Raw genomic sequence first — 22695 nt, 5'->3', positions numbered from 1 at the left:
GGCCAGCCCCCACACACACTCCAGCCCACTCCAGGCCAGCCCACTCCCGGCCATCCCACACACACACCAGGCAAGGCCACTCCCGACCAGCCCACACTCACACTCCAGGCCACTCCCGGCCTGCCCACACACACACTCCAGGCCACTCCCGGCCAGCCCACACAATGCTCCACGCCACTCCCGGCCAGCCCACACACACTCTCCAGACCACTCCCGGCCAGCCCACGCACACACTCCAGACCAGGCCACTCCCGGCCAGCCCACACACACACTCCAGGCCACTCCCGGCCAGCCCACACACACACTCCAGGCCACTCCCGGCCAGCCCACACACACACTCCAGGCCAGGCCACTCCCGGCCAGCCCACACACACACTCCAGGCCACTCCCGGCCAGCCCACACACACATTCCAGGTCACTCCCGGCCCACACACACACTCCAGGCCACTCCCGGCCAGCCCACGCACACACTCCAGGCCACTGCCGGCCAGCCCACACACACACTCCAGTGGAACCCTTTCTTCTCACTCTCTCTAAACCCCTTCCTAATTTGGAGTCCTCTGTGAAATTGCTCTTTACCTTAAACTGATCTACAGATTACAATTCCAGTTCCCTAATCCCCATATTCAACTGAAATCCTCCATCCCTGACAACAATCCATTAAATACCCTTTGTTTTGTCTCCAAGATCCTCACATCCTTTTGTATATTTAGCGGCAGATCAAGAAGCAATTCCTCAGCTATGGTCCTGTCTAAAAACCTGGTTATAACTCTATAGGCTATTGGCAAAGTAATAGAAAGTGGGATTCAAATACTCAGGTGGTTGTTTTTGACCTGCCCAGTCCAGGTGGGCCGAATGACCTTTCTGTACTCTGGACCTCGATGACTCTATGATCCTAACATCCTTCTTTTCGGAGTCTCCGCCTCTATTGATCAAGTTAAATATCTTCTGAGGTTTTTCCAATCTTATCACCATGACCTTCCAGTGCAAAGTGTGGGCATGTACCCGCTCCCTTCCTGTACTCTTTTTAAACTTGTCCCGTTTAGTTTATATTTCCTGTCCTCTGCCCTCCTCCCTAATGCATCACCCACACGACAGTGATTTAAATTTACTTTCCCCGTGACCCTCCCTTTCACAGATCTGGGAACATGCTGCTGAAGATTGCTGCTACCCTGCTCACTGTGTCATTGCTGAGTGTCTGTCATTTGTGAATGTTGAAATTCTTTCCATTGAAGTCTATCGCAGTGAATTGTATCTTGAAGAGCAATTGTCCTCATGTGGACCCCGAGTGAACATCAATGTCTCCTCCCCTCCTCTCTGAACAACTATCATTCACCGCTTCTCTCTGCTTTCTGTTTCTCAGCCAATATCACATTCTCACTGTCACAGACCCTTTAATCCACGGCTTTGGGACTCGAGAACAACTCTAATAAATGTCATTTGATCACAACATGTCCCAGTACATAAATTCATATCAGTTCCCTCATTAATCCTCCTCCAGTTATTTTGAAATATAACTGCAATAACAACATGCGATGTGATTTCCCACGAATATCGCCGTGTTTCTGGTCACATAACACCATTTCCTCGCGAAGGAGCAATATTCCTGTTGCCCAGTCTGACCCCAAGAAATGTCCTGGTGACTAACATTATACTGACTGCTCTGTCCCTCCAGGGTCTATCCCTCTCTCTCCTTTTATAAACAGGATGGGACAGTAAAAATGCCCCAGTCCCCTGGAACCACTCAGATATCAATGAGGATTGAGTATCAGGTTCAGTGTGTCCACTATTTCCACACTCCATCCCTCAGTCACTGTCACACAACCGATCCAGACCCGGCTAATCTTCTATTTCATTGTGATAGAAAAAGTATTGGATTGAAAGGGGTTAATGGAGCCTGTTTGTTTAGTGACTGTGATTAATGTCAGTCTCCATGGATCTAACCGTGTCACTGGAGGGTTTGTCTCTGCTATTAATAAGCGATTCCTTTCATTGTGTTATCCCAAACTGTCAGCGGGAGCGTCAATTCCAACACTGCCAGAGATCAGCGGCTCCAGAGAGACCGAGAGGAGGGAGCAGAATCTAGGAACTACCCACGGGAACGTTACAGCAATGGATCAGAATCTGGGAACTACCCACAGGAACGTTACAGCAATGGATCAGAATCTGGGAACTATCCACAGGAACGTTCCAGCAATGGATCAGAATCTGGGGACTACCCACAGGAACGTTACAGCAATGGATCAGAATCTGGGAACTATCCACAGGAACGTTACAGCAATGGATCAGAATCTGGGAACTACCCACAGGAACGTTACAGCAATGGATCAGAATCTGGGAACTATCCACAGGAACGTTACAGCAATGGATCAGAATCTGGGGACTGCCCACAGGAACGTTACAGCAATGGACAGGGGTTTATCCTGGGGTATTTCCTCTGTGTCTGACCAGTATTTACCATACCGGATCTGGGGCGCACTGCTGATAATTCAAGCGGGGTACTATCCCCTCCTGGCTGTTGTCGGTGTCCCTGGTAAGTCTCCCTGTCCATTTATTTATTGTATAAACCACTTTAAGTGTATTATTACTCTGGTCATTTGCATCTTGGAAAGATTGAATCCACGTTCTTTCGTCCAGAAGTTTGTAAGTTCATCAGGTCCAGCAGCAGAATGAGGCTATTTGGCCCCTCGCGTCTGCTCCGTCATTCGGTCTTGGCTGATCTCATCCTCGGCTGAACGCCGCCGCCCTGCCCATTATCCAAGATTCTCACCCCATTCCCAATTCAAAATCTATATAACTGCTCCTTAAATGTACTCACTGTCCCAGCATGCCCCGCACTCTGGATAGCGAATTCCACAGGTTCCCATCCCATTGGGAGAAGTAGTTTCTCCTCAGCTCTGATTCACATTTGCTGCCTGTTATCCTGAGATTCTGACCTCTCGTTCTAGAACGCCCCACAAGAGGAAGCATCCGCTCCACTTCCACTTCACCCACACATTTTATCATCTGATAAACCACAATTGGATCTCTACTCCTTCTTAACAACGCTCTTGATAAGACAAAGCCCTCATCTCTGCGATCAATCTAGTCAACCTCCTCTGAACTTCCTCTAAAGCCCCCACATCTTTCCTCAAATCAGGGGCCAGGACTGTGCAATACTCCAGGTGTGGTCAGGCCAACATCTGGAATAGTGGGAATAACACTTCCTTACCTTGAAGCTCTGTGCCTTTAGCTGTAAATATCAACATCGATTCCAGTCACTGAGGTCATTCCCTATCCAGTGGCCCCACTCGCTCTCTGGTTAATATCGGAGGCTGTTCACAATCCCTGCTCTCCCTTTGACAGTAAAGTTATTATAGCCAGACACTCTCTCCATTCCCAATCCTGCTCACTTGCCATCGCCACCTCTGCTTCATCTCAGCTGCAGAATAAATCATCATTTGTGTCTTTGTTAAATCCACACTCGACTAATCCAATGATATTCTGTCACACAATTTCTGATACAAATCTTCATGAAGCGCAGCTCACCTCCAACTCTGCTGCCATATCCTAACCCACACCCAATCCCAGTCGCCTATTATCCCTGTGCTCATTGCTGTAGATTGGATCCCAGTCTGGGAGCATCTCACTAACCTAACCCTCACCCAATCCCAGTCACCTTTCATCCCTGTGCTCACTGGTGTAGATTGGTTCCCAGTCTGGCAGAATCCCACTATCTGAATTCTCATTCAGTGATTGAAATTCTCCACAGTCTCACTCAATCAAATTAGACCAAGCCCATGTCCATTTTCAATGAATGTGGAAATGAGTTATTTTTCATTACTTTTGCAATTCTGTTATTGGGAGGTGAGTGAAGAGGCTGAGAATGGGTTTCTGCAGGTTGTGTTATTGGGAGGTGAGTGGAGATGCTGAGGATGGGGTTCTGCAGGTTGTGTTATTGGAAGGTTAGTGAAGATGCTGACAATGGGTTTCTGCAGGTTGTGTTATTGGAAGGTTAGTGGAGATGCTGAGGATGGGGTTCTGCAGGTTGTGTTATTGGAAGGTGAGTGGAGATGCTGAGGATGGGTTTATGCAGGTTGTGTTATTGGGAGGTGAGTGAAGATGCTGAGGATGGGTTTCTGCAGTTTGTGATATTGGGAGGTGAGTGGAGATGCTGAGGATGGGTTTCTGCAGGTTGTGTTATTGGGAGGTGAGTGAAGATGCTGAGGATGCGTTTCTGCTGGTTGTGTTATTTGAAGGTTAGGGAAGATGCTGAGGATGGGGTTCTGCAGGTTGTGTTATTGGGAGGTGTGGAGATGCTGAGGATGGGTTTATGCAGATTGTGTTATTGGGAGGTGAGTGGAGATGCTGAGGATGCGTTTCTGCAGGTTGTGTTATTGGAAGGTTAGGGAAGATGCTGAGGATGGGGTTCTGCAGGTTGTGTTATTGGGAGGTGAGTGGAGATGTTGAGGATGAGTTTATGCAGATTGTGTTATTGGGAGGTGAGTGGAGATGCTGAGGATGGGTTTCTGCAGGTTGTGTTATTGGAAGGTGAGTGAAGATGCTGAGGATGGGTTTCTGCAGGTTGTGTTATTGGGAGGTGAGTGGAGATGCTGAGGATGGGTTTCTGCAGGTTGTGTTGTTGGAAGGTTGGGGAAGATGCTGAGGATGGTTTTCAGCAGATTGTGTTATTGGAAGGTTAGTGAAGATGCTGAGGATGTGTTTCTGCAGGTTCTGCTATTGGGAGTTGAGTGGAGATGCTGAGGATGGGTTTCTGCAGGTTGTGTTATTGGAAGGGTAGTGAAGATGCTGAGGATGGGTTTCTGCAGGTTGTGTTATTGGGAGGTGAGTGAAGATGCTGAGGATGGGTTTCTGCAGGTTGTGTTATTGGGAGGTGAGTGAAGATGCTGAGGATGGGTTTCTACAGGTTGTGTTATTGGAAGGTTAGTGAAGATGCTGAGGATGGGTTTCTACAGGTTGTGTTATTGGAAGGTGAGTGAAAATGCTGAGGATGGGTTTCTGCAGGTTGTGCTATTGGACGGTGAGTGGAGATGCTGAGGATGGGTTTCTACAGGTTGTGTTATTGGAAGGTGAGTGGAGATGCTGAGGATGGGTTTCTGCAGGTTGTGTTATTGGGAGGTGAGTGGAGATGCTATGGATGGGTTTCTTCAGGTTGTGTTATTGGGGGTGAGTGGAGATGCTGAGGATGGGTTTCTGCAGATTGTGTTATTGGGCGGTGAGTGACGATGATGAGGATGGGTTTCTGCAGGTTGTGTTCTTGGGAGTTGAGTGGAGATGCTGAGGAAGGGTTTCTGCAGGTTGTGTTATTGGGAGGTGAGTGGAGATGCTGGGGATTGGTTTCTGCAGGTTGTGTTATTGGGAGGTGAGTGAAGATGCTGGGGTTGGGTTTCTGCAGGTTGTGTTATTGGAAGGTGAGTGGAGATGCTGAGGATGGGTTTCTGCAGGTTGTGTTATTGGGAGGTGAGTGAAGATGCTGAGGATGGGTTTCTACAGGTTGTGTTATTGGAAGGTTAGTGAAGATGCTGAGGATGGGTTTCTACAGGTTGTGTTATTGAAAGGTGAGTGAAAATGCTGAGGATGGGTTTCTGCAGGTTGTGATATTGGACGGTGAGTGGAGATGCTGAGGATGGGTTTCTACAGGTTGTGTTATTGGAAGGTGAGTGAAGATGCTGAGGATGGGTTTCTGCAGGTTGTGTTATTGGGAGGTGAGTGGAGATGCTGAGGATGGGTTTCTGAAGGTTGTGTTGTTGGAAGGTTGGGGAAGATGCTGAGGATGGTTTTCAGCAGATTGTGTTATTGGAAGGTTAGTGAAGATGCTGAGGATGTGTTTCTGCAGGTTCTGCTATTGGGAGTTGAGTGGAGATGCTGAGGATGGGTTTCTGAAGGTTGTGTTATTGGAAGGGTAGTGAAGATTCTGAGGATGGGTTTCTGCAGGTTGTGTTCTTGGGAGGTGAGTGGAGATGTTGAGGATGGGTTTCTGCAGGTTGTGTTATTGGGAGGTGAGTGGTGATGCTGGGGATGGGTTTCTGCAGGTTGTGTTATTGGGAGGTGAGTGAAGATGCTGGGGTTGGGTTTCTGCAGGTTGTGTTATTGGAAGGTGAGTGGAGATGCTGAGGATGGGTTTCTGCAGGTTGTGTTATTGGGAGGTGAGTGGAGATGCTGAGGATGGGTTTCTGCAGTTTGTTTTATTGGAAGGTGAGTGGAGATGCTGAGGATGGGTTTCTGCAGGTTGTGTTATTGGGAGGTGAGTGGAAATGCTGAGGATGGGTTTCTGCAGGTTGTGTTATTGGGAGGTGAGTGAAGACGCTGAGGATGGGTTTCAGCAGGTTGTGTTATTGGACGGTGAGTGGAGATGCTGAGGATGGAATTCTACAGGTTGTGTTACTGGAAGGTGAGTGGAGATGCTAAGGATGGGTTTCTTCAGTTTGTGTTATTGGGGGGTGAGTGGAGGTGCTGAGGATGGGTTTCTGCAAATTGTGTTATTGCAAGGTTAGTGAAGATGCTGAGGATGGGTTTCTGCAGGTTGTGTTATTGGAAGGTGAGTGAAGATGCTGAGGATGGGTTTCTGCAGGTTGTGTTATTGGAAGGTGAGTGAAGATGCTGAGGATGGGTTTCTGCAGGTTATGTTATTGGAAGGTGAGTGGAGATGCTGAGGATGGATTTCTGCAGGTTGTGTTATTGGGAGGTGATTGGAGATGCTGAGGATGGGTTTCTGCAGGTTGTGTTATTGGAAGGTGAGTGGAGATGCTGAGGTTGGGTTTCTGCAGGTTCTGGTATTGGGAGGTTAGTGAAGATGCTTAAGATGGGTTTCTTCAGGTTGTGTTATTGGGAGGTGAGTGAAGATGCTGAGGATGGGTTTCTGCAGGTTGTGTTATTGGGAGGTGAGTGGAGATGCTGCTGATGAGTTTCTGCAGGTTATGTTATTGGGAGGTGAGTGGAGATGCTGAGGATGGGTTTCTGCAGGTTGTGTTATTGGAAGGTGAGGGAAGATGCTGAGGATGCGTTTCTGCAGGTTGTGTTATTGGAAGGTTAGGGAAGATGCTGAGGATGGGGTTCTGCAGGTTGTGTTATTGGGAGGTGAGTGGAGATGCTGAGGATGAGTTTATGCAGATTGTGTTATTGGGAGGTGAGTGGAGATGCTGAGGATGGGTTTCTGCAGGTTGTGTTATTGGAAGGTGAGTGAAGATGCTGAGGATGGGTTTCTGCAGGTTGTGTTATTGGGAGGTGAGTGGAGATGCTGAGGATGGGTTTCTGCAGGTTGTGTTGTTGGAAGGTTGGGGAAGATGCTGAGGATGGTTTTCAGCAGATTGTGTTATTGAAAGGTTAGTGAAGATGCTGAGGATGTGTTTCTGCAGGTTCTGCTATTGGGAGTTGAGTGGAGATGCTGAGGATGGGTTTCTGCAGGCTGTGTTATTGGAAGGGTAGTGAAGATGCTGAGGATGGGTTTCTGCAGGTTTTGTTATTGGGAGGTGAGTGAAGATGCTGTGGATGGGTTTCTGCAGGTTGTGTTATTGGGAGGTGAGTGAAGATGCTGAGGATGGGTTTCTACAGGTTGTATTATTGGAAAGTTAGTGATTATGCTGAGGATGGGTTTCTGCAGATTGTGTTAGTGGGAGGTGAGTGACGATGCTGAGGATGGGTTTCTGCAGGTTGTGTTCTTGGGAGGTGAGTGGAGATGCTGAGGATGGGTTTCTGCAGGTTGTGTTATTGGGAGGTGAGTGGGGATGCTGAGGATGGGTTTCTGCAGGTTGTGTCATTGGGAGGTGAGTGAAGATGCTGGGGTTGGGTTTCTGCAGGTTGTGTTATTGGAAGGTGAGTGGAGATGCTGAGGATGGGTTTCTGCAGGTTGTGTTATTGGGAGGTGAGTGGAGATGCTGAGGATGGGTTTCTGCAGGTTGTGTTATTGGGAGGTGAGTGGAAATGCTGAGGATGGGTTTCTCCAGGTTGTGTTACTGGAAGGTGAGTGGAGATGCTGAGGACGGGTTTCTGCAAGTTGTGTTATTGCAAGGGGAGTGGAGATGCTGAGGATGGATTTCTGCAGGTTGTGTTATTGGGAGGTGATTGGAGATGCTGAGGATGGGTTTCTGCAGGTTGTGTTATTGGAAGGTTAGTGAAGATGCTAAGGTTGGTTTCTGCAGGTTGTGTTATTGCAAGGTGAGTGGAGATGCTGAGGATGGGTTTCTGCAGGTTGTGTTATTGGGAGGTGAGTGGAGATGCTGCGGATTGGTTCCTGCAGTTTGTGTTATTGGGAGGTGAGTGGAGATGCTGAGAATGGGTTTCTGCAGGTTGTGTAATTGGGAGGTGAGTGGAGATGCTGAGGATGGGTTTCTGCAGGTTGTGTTATTGGGATGTGAGTGGAGATGCTGAGGATGTGTTTCTGCAGGATGTGTTATTGGGAGGTGAGTGGAGATGCTGAGGATGGGTTTCTGCAGGTTGTGTTATTGGGAGGTGAGTGGAGATGCTGAGGATGGGTTTCTGCAGGTTGTGTTATTGGGAGGTGAGTGGAGTTGCTGAGGATGTGTTTCTGCAGAATGTGTTATTGGGAGGTGAGTGGAGATGCTGAGGATGGGTTTCTGCAGTTTGTGTTATTAGAAGGAGATGGAGATGCTGAGGATGGCTTTCTGCAGGTTGTGTTTTTGGGAGCTGAGTGGAGATGCTGAGGATGGGTTTCTGCAGGTTGTGTTATTGGAAGGTGAGTGAAGATGCTGAGGATGGGTTTCTGCAGGTTGTGTTATTGGAAGGTGAGTGGAGATGCTGAGAATGTGTTTCTGCAGGTTGTGTAATTGGGAGATGAGTGGAGATGCTGAGGATGGGTTTCTGCAGGTTGTGTAATTGGGAGTTGAGTGGAGATGCTAAGAATGTGTTTCTGCAGCTTGTGTTATTGGGAGGTGAGTGAAGATGCTGAGGATGGGTTTCTGCAGGTTGTGTTATTGGGAGGTGAGTGGAGATGCTGAGCATGGGTTTCTGCAGGTTGTGTTATTGGGAGGTGAGTGGAGATGCTGAGGATGGGTTTCTGCAGGTTGTGTTATTGTGAGGTGAGTGAAGATGCTGAGGATGGGTTTCTGCAGGTTATGTTATTGGGAGAAGAGTGGAGTTGCTGAGGATGGGTTTCTGCAGGTTGTGTTATTGGAAGGTGAGTGAAGATGCAGAGAATGGGTTTATGCAGGTTGTGTTATTGGGAGGTGAGAGGAGATGCTGAGGATGGGTTTCTGCAGTTTGTGTTAAAGGAAGGTGAGTGAAGATGCTGAGAATGGGTTTCTGCAGGTTGTGTTATTGGGAGGTGAGTGAAGGTGCTGAGGATGCGTTTCTGCTGGTTGTGTTATTTGAAGGTTAGGGAAGATGCTGAGGATGGGGTTCTGCAGGTTGTGTTATTGGGAGGTGTGGAGATGCTGAGGATGGGTTTATGCAGATTGTGTTATTGGGAGGTGAGTGGAGATGCTGAGGATGCGTTTCTGCAGGTTGTGTTATTGGAAGGTTAGGGAAGATGCTGAGGATGGGGTTCTGCAGGTTGTGTTATTGGGAGGTGAGTGGAGATGTTGAGGATGAGTTTATGCAGATTGTGTTATTGGGAGGTGAGTGGAGATGCTGAGGATGGGTTTCTGCAGGTTGTGTTATTGGGAGGTGAGTGGAGATGCTGAAGATGGGTTTCTGCAGGTTGTGTTGTTGGAAGGTTGGGGAAGATGCTGAGGATGGTTTTCAGCAGATTGTGTTATTGGAAGGTTCGTGAAGATGCTGAGGATGTGTTTCTGCAGGTTCTGCTATTGGGAGTTGAGTGGAGATGCTGAGGATGGGTTTCTGCAGGTTGTGTTATTGGAAGGGTAGTGAAGATGCTGAGGGTGGGTTTCTGCAGGTTGTGTTATTGGGAGGTGAGTGAAGATGTTGAGGATGGGTTTCTGCAGGTTGTGTTATTGGAAGGTGAGTGAAAATGCTGAGGATGGGTTTCTGCAGGTTGTGCTATTGGACGGTGAGTGGAGATGCTGAGGATGGGTTTCTACAGGTTGTGTTATTGGAAGGTGAGTGGAGATGCTGAGGATGGGTTTCTGCAGGTTGTGTTATTGGGAGGTGAGTGGAGATGCTATGGATGGGTTTCTTCAGGTTGTGTTATTGGGGGTGAGTGGAGATGCTGAGGATGGGTTTCTGCAGATTGTGTTATTGGGAGGTGAGTGACGATGATGAGGATGGGTTTCTGCAGGTTGTGTTCTTGGGAGGTGAGTGGAGATGCTGAGGATGGGTTTCTGCAGGTTGTGTTATTGGGAGGTGAGTGGAGATGCTGAGGATGGGTTTCTGCAGGTTGTGTTGTTGGAAGGTTGGGGAAGATGCTGAGGATGGTTTTCAGCAGATTGTGTTATTGAAAGGTTAGTGAAGATGCTGAGGATGTGTTTCTGCAGGTTCTGCTATTGGGAGTTGAGTGGAGATGCTGAGGATGGGTTTCTGCAGGTTGTGTTATTGGAAGGGTAGTGAAGATGCTGAGGATGGGTTTCTGCAGGTTTTGTTATTGGGAGGTGAGTGAAGATGCTGAGGATGAGTTTCTGCAGGTTGTGTTATTGGGAGGTGAGTGAAGATGCTGAGGATGGGTTTCTACAGGTTGTATTATTGGAAGGTTAGTGATTATGCTGAGGATGGGTTTCTGCAGATTGTGTTAGTGGGAGGTGAGTGACGATGCTGAGGATGGGTTTCTGCAGGTTGTGTTCTTGGGAGGTGAGTGGAGATGCTGAGGATGGGTTTCTGCAGGTTGTGTTATTGGGAGGTGAGTGGGGATGCTGAGGATGGGTTTCTGCAGGTTGTGTTATTGGGAGGTGAGTGATGATGCTGGGGTTGGGTTTCTGCAGGTTGTGTTATTGGAAGGTGAGTGGAGATGCTGAGGATGGGTTTCTGCAGGTTGTGTTATTGGGAGGTGAGTGGAGATGCTGAGAATGGGTTTCTGCAGGTTGTGTTATTGGGAGGTGAGTGGAAATGCTGAGGATGGGTTTCTCCAGGTTGTGTTACTGGAAGGTGAGTGGAGATGCTGAGGAAGGGTTTCTGCAAGTGTTATTGGAAGGTGAGTGGAGATGCTGAGGATGGGTTTCTGCAGGTTGTGTTATTGGGAGGTGAGTGGAGATGCTGAGGATGGGTTTCTGCAGGTTGTGTTATTGGGAGGTGAGTGGAAATGCTGAGGATGGGTTTCTGCAGGTTGTGTTATTGGGAGGTGAGTGAAGACGCTGAGGATGGGTTTCAGCAGGTTGTGTTATTGGACGGTGAGTGGAGATGCTGAGGATGGAATTCTACAGGTTGTGTTACTGGAAGGTGACTGGATATGCTGAGGATGGGTTTCTGCAAGTTGTGTTATTGGAAGGTGAGTGGAGATGCTGAGGATGGATTTCTGCAGGTTGTGTTATTGGGAGGTGATTGGAGATGCTGAGGATGGGTTTCTGCAGGTTGTGTTATTGGAAGGTTAGTGAAGATGCTGAGGATAGGTTTCTGCAGGTTGTGTTATTGCAAGGTGAGTGGAGATGCTGAGGATGGGTTTCTGCAGGTTGTGTTATTGGGAGGTGAGTGGAGATGCTGCGGATTGGTTCCTGCAGTTTGTGTTATTGGGAGTTGAGTGGAGATGCTGAGAATGGGGTTCTGCAGGTTGTGTAATTGGGAGGTGAGTGGAGATGCTGAGGATGTGTTTCTGCAGGATGTGTTATTGGGAGGTGAGTGGAGATGCTGAGGATGGGTTTCTGCAGGTTGTGTTATTGGGATGTGAGTGGAGATGCTGAGGATGTGTTTCTGCAGGATGTGTTATTGGGAGGTGAGTGGAGATGCTGAGGATGGGTTTCTGCAGGTTGTGTTATTGGGAGCAGAGTGGAGATGCTGAGGATGGGTTTCTGCAGGTTGTGTTATTGGGAGGTGAGTGGAGTTGCTGAGGATGTGTTTCTGCAGAATGTGTTATTGGGAGGTGAGTGGAGATGCTGAGGATGGGTTTCTGCAGTTTGTGTTATTGGAAGGAGATGGAGATGCTGAGGATGGCTTTCTGCAGGTTGTGTTATTGGGAGCTGAGTGGAGATGCTGAGGATGGGTTTCTGCAGGTTGTGTTATTGGAAGGTGAGTGAAGATGCTGAAGATGGGTTTCTGCAGGTTGTGTTATTGGAAGGTGAGTGGAGATGCTGAGAATGTGTTTCTGCAGGTTGTGTTATTGGGAGGTGAGTGGAGATGCTGAGAATGTGTTTCTGCAGCTTGTGTTATTGGGAGGTGAGTGAAGATGCTGAGGATGGGTTTCTGCAGGTTGTGTTATTGGGAGGTGAGTGGAGATGCTGAGCATGGGTTTCTGCAGGTTGTGTTATTGGGAGGTGAGTGGAGATGCTGAGGATGGGTTTCTGCAGGTTGTGTTATTGTGAGGTGAGTGAAGATGCTGAGGATGGGTTTCTGCAGGTTATGTTATTGGGAGGAGAGTGGAGTTGCTGAGGATGGGTTTCTGCAGGTTGTGTTATTGGAAGGTGAGTGAAGATGCTGAGAATGGGTTTATGCAGGTTGTGTTATTGGGAGGTGAGAGGAGATGCTGAGGATGGGTTTCTGCAGTTTGTGTTAAATGAAGGTGAGTGTAGATGCTGAGAATGGGTTTATGCAGGTTGTGTTATTGGGAGGATAGAGGAGATGCTGAGGATGGGTTTCTGCAGGTTGTGTTATTGGAAGGTGAGTGGAGATGCTGCGGATTGGTTTCTGCAGTTTGTGTTATTGGAAGGTGAGTGAAGATGCTGAGAATGGGTTTCTGCAGGTTGTGTTATTGGGAGGTGAGTGAAGATGCTGAGGATGGGTTTCTGCAGGTTGTGTTATTGGGAGGTGAGTGGAGATGCTGACGATGGGTTTCTGCAGGTTGTGATATTGGGAGGTGAGTGGAGATGCTGAGGACGGGTTTCTTCTGGTTGTGTTATTGGAAGATGAGTGGAAATGCTGAGAATTGGTTACTGCAGGTTGTGTTATTGGGAGGTGAGTGAAAATGCTGAGAATGGGTTTCTGCAGGTTGTGTTATTGGAAGGTTAGGGAAGGTGCTGAGGATGGGTTTCTGCAGGTTGTGATATTGGGAGGTGAGTGGAGTTGCTGAGGATGGGTTACTGCAGGTTGTGTTATTGGGAGGTGAGTGGAAATGCTGAGAATGGGTTTCTGCAGGTTGTGTTATTGGGAGGTGAGTGGAGATGCTGAGGATGGGTTTCTGCAGGTTGTGTTATTGGGAGGTGAGTGGAGATGCTGAGGATGGGTTTCTGCAGGTTGTGTTATTCGGAGGTGAGTGGAGATGCTGAGGATGGGTTTCTGCAGGTTGTGTTATTGGAAGGTGAGTGAAGATGCTGAGGATGGGTTTCTGCAGGTTGTGTTATTGGAAGGTGAGTGAAGATGCTGAGGATGGGTTTCTGCAGGTTGTGTTATTGGAAGGTGAGTGGAGATGCTGAGGATGGATTTCTGCAGGTTGTGTTATTGGGAGGTGATTGGAGATGCTGAGGATGGGTTTCTGCAGGTTGTGTTATTGTGAGGTGAGTAAAGATGCTGAGGATGGGTTTCTGCAGGTTATGTTATTGGGAGGAGAGTGGAGTTGCTGAGGATGGGTTTCTGCAGGTTGTGTTATTGGAAGGTGAGTGAAGATGCTGAGAATGGGTTTTTGCAGGTTGTGTTATTGGGAGGTGAGAGGAGATGCTGAGGATGGGTTTCTGCAGTTTGTGTTAAAGGAAGGTGAGTGAAGATGCTGAGAATGGGTTTATGCAGGTTGTGTTATTGGGAGGATAGAGGAGATGCTGAGGATGGGTTTCTGCAGGTTGTGTTATTGGAAGGTGAGTGGAAATGCTGCGGATTGGTTTCTGCAGTTTGTGTTATTGGAAGGTGAGTGAAGATGCTGAGAATGGGTTTCTGCAGGTTGTGTTATTGGGAGGTGAGTGAAGATGCTGAGGATGGGTTTCTGCAGGTTGTGTTATTGGGAGGTGAGTGGAGATGCTGACGATGGGTTTCTGCAGGTTGTGATATTGGGAGGTGAGTGGAGATGCTGAGGACGGGTTTCTTCTGGTTGTGTTATTGGAAGATGAGTGGAAATGCTGAGAATTGGTTACTGCAGGTTGTGTTATTGGGAGGTGAGTGAAAATGCTGAGAATGGGTTTCTGCAGGTTGTGTTATTGGAAGGTTAGGGAAGGTGCTGAGGATGGGTTTCTGCAGGTTGTGATATTGGGAGGTGAGTGGAGTTGCTGAGGATGGGTTACTGCAGGTTGTGTTATTGGGAGGTGAGTGGAAATGCTGAGAATGGGTTTCTGCAGGTTGTGTTATTGGGAGGTGAGTGGAGATGCTGAGGATGGGTTTCTGCAGGTTGTATTATTGGGAGGTGAGTGGAGATGCTGAGGATGGGTTTCTGCAGGTTGTGTTATTAGGAGGTGAGTGGAGATGCTGATGATGGGTTTCTGCAGGTTGTGTTATTGGAAGGTGAGTGAAGATGCTGAGGATGGGTTTCTGCAGGTTGTGTTATTGGAAGGTGAGTGAAGATGCTGAGGATGGGTTTCTGCAGGTTGTGTTATTGGAAGGTGAGTGGAGATGCTGAGGATGGATTTCTGCAGGTTGTGTTATTGGGAGGTGATTGGAGATGCTGAGGATGGGTTTCTGCAGGTTGTGTTATTGGAAGGTGAGGGAAGATGCTGAGGATAGGTTTCTGCAGGTTGTGTTATTGGAAGGTGAGTGGAGATGCTGAGGATGGGTTTCTGCAGATTGTGGTATTGGGAGGTTAGTGAAGATGCTTAGGATGGGTTTCTGCAGGTTGTGTTATTGGGAGGTGAGTGAAGATGCTGAGGATGGGTTTCTGCAGGTTGTGTTATTGGGAGGTGAGTGAAGATGCTGAGGATAGGTTTCTTCAGGTTGTGTTATTGGGAGGTGAGTGGAGATGCTGAGGATGAGTTTCTGCAGTTTGTGTTATTGGAAGGTTAGTGAAGATGCTGAGGATGGCTTTCTGCAGGTTGTGTTATTGGGAGGTGAGTGGAGATGCTGAGGATGGGTTTCTGCAGGTTGTGTTATTGGAAGGTGAGTGAAGATGCTGAGGATGGGTTTCTGCAGGTTGAGTTACTGGGAGGTGAGTTAAGATGCTGAGGATGGGTTTCTGCAGGTTGTGTTATTGGGAGGTGAGTGAAGATGCTGAGGATGAGTTTCTGCCGGTTGTGTTATTGGGAGGTGAGTGGAGATGCTGCGGATTGGTTTCTGCAGTTTGTGTTATTGGAAGGTGAGTGAAGATGCTGAGGATGGGTTTCTGCAGGTTGTGTTATTGGAAGGTGAGTGAAGATGCAGAGGATGGGTTTCTGCAGGTTGTGATATTCGGAGGTGAGTGGAAATGCTGAGAATTGGTTACTGCAGGTTGTGTTATTGGGAGGTGAGTGAAAATGCTGAGAATGGGTTTCTGCAGGTTGTGTTATTGGAAGGTTAGGGAAGGTGCTGAGGATGGGTTTCTGCAGGTTGTGATATTGGGAGGTGAGTGGAGTTGCTGAGGATGGGTTACTGCAGGTTGTGTTATTGGGAGGTGAGTGGAAATGCTGAGAATGGGTTTCTGCAGGTTGTGTTATTGGGAGGTGAGTGGAGATGCTGAGGATGGGTTTCTGCAGGTTGTGTTATTGGGAGGTGAGTGGAGATGCTGAGGATGGGTTTCTGCAGGTTGTGTTATTAGGAGGTGAGTGGAGATGCTGAGGATGGGTTTCTGCAGGTTGTGTTATTGGAAGGTGAGTGAAGATGCTGAGGATGGGTTTCTGCAGGTTGTGTTATTGGAAGGTGAGTGAAGATGCTGAGGATGGGTTTCTGCAGGTTGTGTTATTGGAAGGTGAGTGGAGATGCTGAGGATGGATTTCTGCAGGTTGTGTTATTTGGAGGTGATTGGAGATGCTGAGGATGGGTTTCTGCAGGTTGTGTTATTGGAAGGCGAGGGAAGATGCTGAGGATAGGTTTCTGCAGGTTGTGTTATTGGAAGGTGAGTGGAGATGCTGAGGATGGGTTTCTGCAGATTGTGGTATTGGGAGGTTAGTGAAGATGCTTAGGATGGGTTTCATCAGGTTGTGTTATTGGGAGGTGAGTGAAGATGCTGAGGATGGGTTTCTGCAGGTTGTGTTATTGGGAGGTGAGTGAAGATGCTGAGGATGGGTTTCTTCAGGTTGTGTTATTGGGAGGTGAGTGGAGATGCTGAGGATGAGTTTCTGCAGTTTGTGTTATTGGAAGGTTAGTGAAGATGCTGAGGATGGCTTTCTGCAGGTTGTGTTATTGGGAGGTGAGTGGAGATGCTGAGGATGGGTTTCTGCAGGTTGTGTTATTGGAAGGTGAGTGAAGATGCTGAGGATGGGTTACTGCAGGTTGAGTTACTGGGAGGTGAGTGAAGATGCTGAGGATGGGTTTCTGCAGGTTGTGTTATTGGGAGGTGAGTGAAGATGCTGAGGATGAGTTTCTGCCGGTTGTGTTATTGGGAGGTGAGTGGAGATGCTGCGGATTGGTTTCTGCAGTTTGTGTTATTGGAAGGTGAGTGAAGATGCTGAGGATGGGTTTCTGCAGGTTGTGTTATTGGAAGGTGAGTGAAGATGCAGAGGATGGGTTTCTGCAGGTTGTGTTATTGGAAGGTGAGTGAAGATGCTGAGTATGGGTTTCTGCAGGTTGTGTTATTGGGAGGTGAGTGAAGATGCTGAGGAGGGTTTCTGCAGGTTGTGTTATTGGGAGGTGAGTGGAGATGCTGAGCATGGGTTTCTGCAGGTTGTGTTATTGGGAGGTGAGTGGAGATGCTGAGGATGGGTTTCTGCAGGTTGTGTTATTGTGAGGTGAGTGAAGATGCTGAGGATGGGTTTCTGCAGGTTATGTTATTGGAAGGTGAGTGAAGATGCTGAGAATGGGTTTATGCAGGTTGTGTTATTGGGAGGTGAGAGGAGATGCTGAGGATGGGTTTCTGCAGTTTGTGTTAAAGGAAGGTGAGTGAAGATGCTGAGAATGGGTTTATGCAGGTTGTGTTATTGGGAGGATAGAGGAGATGCTGAGGATGGGTTTCTGCAGGTTGTGTTATTGGAAGGTGAGTGGAGATGCAGCGGAATGGTTTCTGCAGTTTGTGTTATTGGAAGGTGAGTGAAGATGCTGAGGATGGGTTTCTGCAGGTTGTGTTATTGGGAGGTGAGTGAAGATGCTAAGGATGGGTTTCTGCCGGTTGTGTTATTGGGAGGTCAGTGGAGATGCTGCGGATTGGTTTCTGCAGTTTGTGTTATTGGAAGGTGAGTGAAGATGCTGAGGATGGGTTTCTGCAGGTTGTGTTATTGGAAGGTGAGTGAAGATGCAGAGGATGGGTTTCTGCAGGTTGTGATATTGGGAGGTGAGTGAAGATGCTGAGTATTGGTTTGTGCAGGTTGTGTTATTGGAAGGTTAGTGGAGATGTTGAGGATGGGTTTCTGCAGGTTGTGTTATTGGGAGGTGAGTGGAGATGCTGAGGATGGGTTTCTGCAGGTTGTGTTATTGGGTGGTGAGTGGAGATGCTGAGGATGGGTTTCTGCAGGTTGTGTTATTGGGAGGTGAGTGGAGATGCTGAGGATGGGTTTCTGCAGTTTGTGTTATTGGAAGGTGAGTGAAGATGCTGAGGATGGGTTTCTGCAGGTTGTGTTATTGGGAGGTGAGTGAAGATGCTAAGGATGGGTTTCTGCAGATTGTGTTATTGGGAGGTGAGTAGAGATGCTGAGGATGGGTTTCTGCAGGTTGTGTTATTGGAAGGTGAGTGGAGATGCTGAGGATGGGTTTCTGCAGGTTGTGTTATTGGGAGGTGAGTGGAGATGCTGACGATGGGTTTCTGCAGGTTGCGTTGTTGGAAGGTGAGTGGAGATGCTGAGGATGGGTTTCTGCAGGTTGTGTTATTGGAAGATTTGTGAAGATGCTGAGGATGGGTTTCTGCAGGTTGTGTTATTGGGAGATGAGTGAAAATGCTGAGAATGTGTTTCTGCATGTTGTGTTATTGGAAGGTTAGGGAAGATGCTGTGGATGGGTTTCTGCAGGTTGTGATATTGGGAGGTGAGTGGAGTTGCTGAGGATGGTTTTCTGCAGGTTGTGTTATTGGGAGGTGAGTGGAAATGCTGAGAATGTATTTCTGCAGGTTGTGTTATTAGGAGGTGAGTGGAGATTCTGAGAATGGGTTTCTGCAGGTTATGTTATTGGAAGGAGATGGAGATGCTGAGGATGGCTTTCTGCAGGTTGTGTTATTGGGAGGTGAGTGGAGATGCTGAGGAAGGGTTTCTGCAGGTTGTGTTATTGGAAGGTGAGTGAATATGCTGAGGATGGGTTTCTGCAGGTTGTGTTTTTGGAAGGTGAGTGAAGATGCTGAGGATGGGTTTCTGCAGGTTGTGTTATTGGGAGGTCAGTGGAGAGTCTGAGGATGGGTTTCTGCCGCTAGTGCTATTGGGAGCTGAGTGGAGATGCTGGGGATGTGTTTCTGCAGGTTGTGTTATTCGGAGGTGAGTGAAGATGCTGAGGATGGGTTTCTGCAGGTTGTGTTATTGGAAGGTTAGTGGAGATGTTGAGGATGGGTTTCTGCAGGTTGTGTTATTGGGAGGTGAGTGGAGATGCTGAGGATGGGTTTCTGCAGGTTGTGTTATTGGGTGGTGAGTGGAGATGCTGAGGATGGGTTTCTGCAGGTTGTGTTATTGGGAGGTGAGTGGAGATGCTTAGGATGGGTTTCTGCAGGTTGTGTTATTGGGAGGTGAGTGGAGATGCTGAGGATGGGTTTCTGCAAGTTGTGTTATTGGAAGGTGAGTGAAGATGCTGAGGATGGGTTTCTGCAGGTTGAGTTACTGGGAGGTGAGTGAAGATGCTGAGGATGGGTTTCTGCAGGTTGTGTTATTGGGAGGTGAGTGAAGATGCTAAGGATGAGTTTCTGCCGGTTGTGTTATTGGGAGGTCAGTGGAGATGCTGCGGATTGGTTTCTGCAGTTTGTGTTATTGGAAGGTGAGTGAAGATGCTGAGGATGGGTTTCTGCAGGTTGTGTTATTGGAAGGTGAGTGAAGATGCAGAGGATGGGTTTCTGCAGGTTGTGATATTGGGAGGTGAGTGAAGATGCTGAGTATTGGTTTCTGCAGGTTGTGTTATTGGAAGGTTAGTGGAGATGTTGAGGATGGGTTTCTGCAGGTTGTGTTATTGGGAGGTGAGTGGAGATGCTGAGGATGGGTTTCTGCAGGTTGTGTTATTGGGTGGTGAGTGGAGATGCTGAGGATGGGTTTCTGCAGGTTGTGTTATTGGGAGGTGAGTGGAGATGCTGAGGATGGGTTTCTGCAGTTTGTGTTATTGGAAGGTGAGTGAAGATGCTGAGGATGGGTTTCTGCAGGTTGTGTTATTGGGAGGTGAGTGAAGATGCTAAGGATGGGTTTCTGCAGATTGTGTTATTGGGAGGTGAGTAGAGATGCTGAGGATGGGTTTCTGCAGGTTGTGTTATTGGAAGGTGAGTGGAGATGCTGAGGATGGGTTTCTGCAGGTTGTGTTATTGGGAGGTGAGTGGAGATGCTGATGATGGGTTTCTGCAGGCTGCGTTGTTGGAAGGTGAGTGGAGATGCTGAGGATGGGTTTCTGCAGGTTGTGTTATTGGAAGATTTGTGAAGATGCTGAGGATGGGTTTCTGCAGGTTGTGTTATTGGGAGATGAGTGAAAATGCTGAGAATGTGTTTCTGCATGTTGTGTTATTGGAAGGTTAGGGAAGATGCTGTGGATGGGTTTCTGCAGGTTGTGATATTGGGAGGTGAGTGGAGTTGCTGAGGATGGTTTTCTGCAGGTTGTGTTATTGGGAGGTGAGTGGAAATGCTGAGAATGTATTTCTGCAGGTTGTGTTATTAGGAGGTGAGTGGAGATTCTGAGAATGGGTTTCTGCAGGTTATGTTATTGGAAGGAGATGGAGATGCTGAGGATGGCTTTCTGCAGGTTGTGTTATTGGGAGGTGAGTGGAGATGCTGAGGAAGGGTTTCTGCAGGTTGTGTTATTGGAAGGTGAGTGAAGATGCTGAGGATGGGTTTCTGCAGGTTGTGTTTTTGGAAGGTGAGTGAAGATGCTGAGGATGGGTTTCTGCAGGTTGTGTTATTGGGAGGTCAGTGGAGAGTCTGAGGATGGGTTTCTGCCGCTAGTGCTATTGGGAGCTGAGTGGAGATGCTGGGGATGTGTTTCTGCAGGTTGTGTTATTCGGAGGTGAGTGAAGATGCTGAGGATGGGTTTCTGCAGGTTGTGTTATTGGAAGGTTAGTGGAGATGTTGAGGATGGGTTTCTGCAGGTTGTGTTATTGGGAGGTGAGTGGAGATGCTGAGGATGGGTTTCTGCAGGTTGTGTTATTGGGTGGTGAGTGGAGATGCTGAGGATGGGTTTCTGCAGGTTGTGTTATTGGGAGGTGAGTGGAGATGCTGAGGATGGGTTTCTGCAGTTTGTGTTATTGGAAGGTGAGTGAAGATGCTGAGGATGGGTTTCTGCAGGTTGTGTTATTGGGAGGTGAGTGAAGATGCTAAGGATGGGTTTCTGCAGGTTGTGTTATTGGGAGGTGAGTAGAGATGCTGAGGATGGGTTTCTGCAGGTTGTGTTATTGGAAGGTGAGTGGAGATGCTGAGGATGGGTTTCTGCAGGTTGTGTTATTGGAAGGTGAGTGGAGATGCTGAGGATGGGTTTCTGCAGGTTGTGTTATTGGAAGATTTGTGAAGATGCTGAGGATGGGTTTCTGCAGGTTGTGTTATTGGGAGATGAGTGAAAATGCTGAGAATGTGTTTCTGCATGTTGTGTTATTGGAAGGTTAGGGAAGATGCTGTGGATGGGTTTCTGCAGGTTGTGATATTGGGAGGTGAGTGGAGTTGCTGAGGATGGTTTTCTGCAGGTTGTGTTATTGGGAGGTGAGTGGAAATGCTGAGAATGGATTTCTGCAGGTTGTGTTATTAGGAGGTGAGTGGAGATTCTGAGAATGGGTTTCTGCAGGTTATGTTATTGGAAGGAGATGGAGATGCTGAGGATGGCTTTCTGCAGGTTGTGTTATTGGGAGGTGAGTGGAGATGCTGAGGATGGGTTTCTGCAGGTTGTGTTATTGGAAGGTGAGTGAAGATGCTGAGGATGGGTTTCGGCAGGTTGTGTTTTTGGAAGGTGAGTGAAGATGCTGAGGATGGGTTTCTGCAGGTTGTGTTATTGGGAGGTCAGTGGAGAGTCTGAGGATGGGTTTCTGCCGCTAGTGCTATTGGGAGCTGAGTGGAGATGCTGGGGATGTGTTTCTGCAGGTTGTGTTATTCGGAGGTGAGTGAAGATGCTGAGGATGGGTTTCTGCAGGTTGTGTCATTGGAAGGTCAGTAGAGATGCTGAGAATGGGGTTCTGCAGGTTGTGTAATTGGGAGATGAGTGGAGATGCTGAGGATGGGTTTCTGCAGGTTGTGTTATTGGGAGGTGAGTGAAGATGCTGAGGATGGGTTTCTGCAGGTTGTGTTATTGTGAGGTGAGTGGAGTTGCTGAGGATGGGTTTCTGCAGGTTGTGTTATTGGGAGGTGAGTGAAGATGCTGAGGATGCGTTTCTGCAGGTTGTGTTCTTGGGAGGTAAGGGAAGATGCTGAGGATGGATTTCTGTAGGTTGTGTTACTGGAATGTGAGTGAAGATGCTGAGGATGGGTTCCTGCACATTGTGTTATTGGAAGGTGAGTGGAGATGCTGAGGATGGGTTTCTGCAGGAAGTGTGATTGGAAGATTTGTGATGATGCTGAGGATGGGGTTCTGCAGGTTGTGTTATTGGAAGATTTGTGAAGATGCTGAGGATGGGTTTCTGCAGGTTGTGTTATTGGGAGATGAGTGGAAATGCTGAGAATTGGTTTCTGCAGGTTGTGTTATTGGAAGGTTAGGGAAGATGCTGAGGATGGGTTTCTGCAGTTTGTGTTATTGGGAGGTGAGTGGAGATGCTGAGAATGAGTTTCTGCAGGTTGTGTTATTGGAAGGTGAGTGAAAATGCTGAGAATGGGTTTCTGCAGGTTGTGTTATTGGAAGGTTAGGGAAGATGCTGAGGATGGGTTTCTGCAGGTTGTGATATTGGGAGGTGAGTGGAGTTGCTGAGAATGGGTTTCTGCAGGTTGTGTTATTGTGAGGTGAGTGGAGATGCTGAGGATGGGTTTCTGCAGGTTGTGTTATTGGAAGGTGAGTGAAGATGCTGAGGATGGATTTCTGCAGGTTGTGTTATTGGAAGGTGAGTGAAGATGCTGAGGATGGGTTTCTGCAGGTTCTGTTATTGGGAGGTCAGTGGAGAGTCTGAGAATAGGTTTCTGCCGGTAGTGCTATTGGGAGCTGAGTGGAGATGCTGGGGATGTGTGTCTGCAGGTTGTGTAATTGGGAGGTTAGTGAAGATGCTGAGGATGGATTTCTGCAGGTTGTGTTCTTGGGACGTAAGGGAAGATGCTGAGGATGGATTTCTGTAGGTTGTGTTACTGGAATGTGAGTGAAGATGCTGAGGATGGGTTTCGGCAGGTTCTGTTATTGGGAGGTGAGTGGAGATGCTGAGGATGGATTACTGCAGGTTGTGTTATTGGGAGGTGAGTGGAGATGCTGAGGACGGGTTTCTGCTGGTTGTGTTATTGGAAGATTTGTGAAGATGCTGAGGATGGGTTTCTGCAGGTTGTGTTATTGGGAGATGAGTGAAAATGCTGAGAATGTGTTTCTGCATGTTGTGTTATTGGAAGGTTAGGGAAGATGCTGAGGATGGGTTTCTGCAGGTTGTGTTATTGGGAG

The sequence above is a fragment of the Scyliorhinus torazame genome, chromosome 23 (genome assembly GCF_047496885.1).
Source record: "Scyliorhinus torazame isolate Kashiwa2021f chromosome 23, sScyTor2.1, whole genome shotgun sequence".
In the NCBI taxonomy this organism is placed as follows: Eukaryota; Metazoa; Chordata; class Chondrichthyes; order Carcharhiniformes; family Scyliorhinidae; genus Scyliorhinus; species Scyliorhinus torazame.
The sequence above is the reverse complement of the archived record's forward strand: the minus strand, read 5'-3'. Positions refer to the sequence as shown.